The following is a 2,500-nucleotide window of genomic DNA, read 5'->3' as shown; positions in this document are numbered from 1 at the left end:
CCGTTTCCGTTTCAACTTGTCTCGCGAGGGTGGTTTCGGGGCCAGCAGGAGAGCTCGTCGGGGTAGCAGGCCCTGCAGCCGTGGTCACCGCCAAACCCCCCACAACTGTTGGGCGCCTACCTGCGCGGGGCAGGAGGACACTTTCCGATTTCAAATCTCCGTTTGCCGAGTCCACCCCGAACGCACGCGGGCGGGCGGGTTCGCATCACCCTTCGTCACAAGGGGCGAAGCCCGTTCCACCGTCTCGTCAGTAGTGCCGACCGGTCTGTGATCGACGAGGGGAGCCACACCAGGTCCGGCCCTGCTGCTTGGCGGCACCGCGTCGTCGGGAGCTCGCGACAGACGGAGGGTTTCGGTGTACTCTCCAGCCACGGGAAACGAAGCCGGTGATGCAGGCGCCGGTCTTTCGCTCCCAAATCGGCTGGGTTTACATCGTTGCTATCTAGTCACGCTCCCTTCAAACCCGACGGGGTACCTATTCCCCTCACCCGTCTGTGCGTATACAGCCTCTTTGCACTTGCGGGATGGGGGTGGTGGTTTAAAGACTCTCGAGTTGCCGCCCGTCGGTCTCCGAGCTCCGTGCAGTAGTGATCCCCAGCGAACTGCCAGCAGGGCGAACGAGCGATCCCGCTCTCGGTCGGGGCGCCTGGCGTCGATCGGTGGTCGGTGGCTTGCGGGCAAGCTGCGCTGTGAGTGTGGGAACGAGTATGACGAGCCGTTGCCGCGACTCCCAGTCCACCTCGGCGGTGGCTGGGCCGGGCGGGCGTCTGCTCGGGCGAGTGCCGCCCCCGCCTCCTCGCAGGAAGTCCGCTCGCCGACACGCCGCCACGTGCACGCGTCAGTGACGCTGCCGAACCGATGGCCGGTGCCCGTTCCCGCCTCTGCTTTTCCTAGGGCAAAGCTGCTGCACGCCTCGTGATACTAGGCGGGCGACATGGTGGCGGTGATCCTGCCTCCGTCGCTGCGGTGCGTTGGGGCACGCATCGCCTCTTGGGCGCCCTGTCCTCCTCCCCCCAATAGACGTATGTTTCTGCGGGCCGCACCAGGATGGTGCTCCCCATCGCTTCACGCCACCCTGCTCCGCCCGCACGCCGGCGTGCAGGTGGCTGTAGCTCAAGGTGGGGAGCGTATGTGCGGTCCGGGTCGCTTTCCTCTGGCGAGGGAGAGACCTAAAACAAACTCAGACAACTCTTGACGGTGGATCACTCGGCTCGTGCGTCGATGACGAACGCAGCTAGCTGCGAGAATTAATGTGAATTGCAGGACACATTGATCATCGACACTTTGAACGCACTTTGCGGCCCCGGGTTCTTCCCGGGGCCACGCCTGTCTGAGGGTCGTTTGGCAATCAATCGCACTCGCCTTGGCTGGCGAGAGCGCGGCTGGGGTGTCGCAGAGGACCCGTCCTCTTTGTCCCCCTAAGTTCAGACTCCGGAGCCCTCCGGCGTCGGAGCGCTTGGCCTTTCCCCCCCACCCTGCACATTCCGTTCGTCAGGCTCGACGCCATCCCCCCGCCGGGGAGCGCGGCCTGGCGTCCGTCTGTGTCGTGGCAGTGGGGCCAGCACGGCTGTCACCGGTCCCAGAATGGCTGTCGGTGGTTCACACTGTGTGTGTGTGCCAACCCTCCTGGTCTCTGGGACACGGAGCTGCCACGAAGTGTTGAGCCTCCAGTGGGGGGTCTGCCTAAGCTCTGCACGTCCGCATTGGGTCCGTCTCTCGGTTGGCTGGCAGTGGAAAGAGTGAAGGGAGCCGCGGAGGTCCGGTGCTGGTGCGCCGCCGGCCTGACCGTGGAGCTCGCCGGTTTGACACGCTGACCCGACTCGATGGTTGATCGATTGAGAGTGCTGGGAGCTGCAGGCCGCCCGCTGCTGCAGCCGCCCGTCTCGTGGTTCGTCCTCGGCCTTAAGTGGCCGGCGGGGCGTCTGATCCTGTCTCCCCTGCTGGCGCCGAGTGCCTGGCCGAGGGAGGAGGTTTTCGTCGAACGCTGTGACTTGGACGGTCGCACGCGCGTGGATCGCTGGCTCTTGGCTCTCCCGTTCAGTCCGCACGTTTTCCGCTCCGTCCTGCCACCGGTCTCGGGAGGTACGGAGGGGTTGGCGGGCGTGGTGTGTGCTCCGTCACCGTGCAGGCACACCTACCACGCCGTCGGCCGACCCCCGCACGGTCCTCCTGGCCATCGGGAGGACGGCGGAACGTCGGGCTGTCGGGGGCCAAGTCGCCAGAAGGCCACCGCTGTGTCTTCCGTACCCTGTCACCGTCGGCGTGCCTTCCTCAACTCGTCCGACTCGGGGCCGCTGGGTTCAGGAGCGGCGTCGCCCGCCGGCCCCACTGAAGGCCGTGCCGTTCCGCGGCTGGCGATCGATGTGCGTGGCGTGCCTGCGCGACCGTTCGCCACTTGAGCCTCGGCACTCCTCTCTCCCTCTCTCTGACCGTCGGGCAGTCTCTGTCTGCTGGTGCCTCGCACGTCCCGGGCGGCGGGTCGTCACCCCCGCGACCGGGC

The 2,500-nt window shown here is 66.5% G+C and overlaps 1 non-coding gene across 1 annotated transcript; it reads left to right on the top strand.

Annotated features, from left to right (window-relative positions):
* Positions 1-1,186: 1,186 nt before the first annotated feature.
* LOC140474031 (5.8S ribosomal RNA) lies at positions 1,187-1,340 on the top strand. The gene has a single exon (XR_011958799.1). It is a non-coding gene; the product is annotated as a 5.8S ribosomal RNA (ribosomal RNA).
* Positions 1,341-2,500: the final 1,160 nt, after the last annotated feature.

Source organism: Chiloscyllium punctatum, unplaced genomic scaffold, assembly GCF_047496795.1.
Source record: "Chiloscyllium punctatum isolate Juve2018m unplaced genomic scaffold, sChiPun1.3 scaffold_816, whole genome shotgun sequence".
NCBI lineage: Eukaryota > Metazoa > Chordata > Chondrichthyes > Orectolobiformes > Hemiscylliidae > Chiloscyllium > Chiloscyllium punctatum.
Note: the sequence above shows the minus strand (reverse complement) of the source record. Positions and strands in the feature narration are given on the sequence as shown.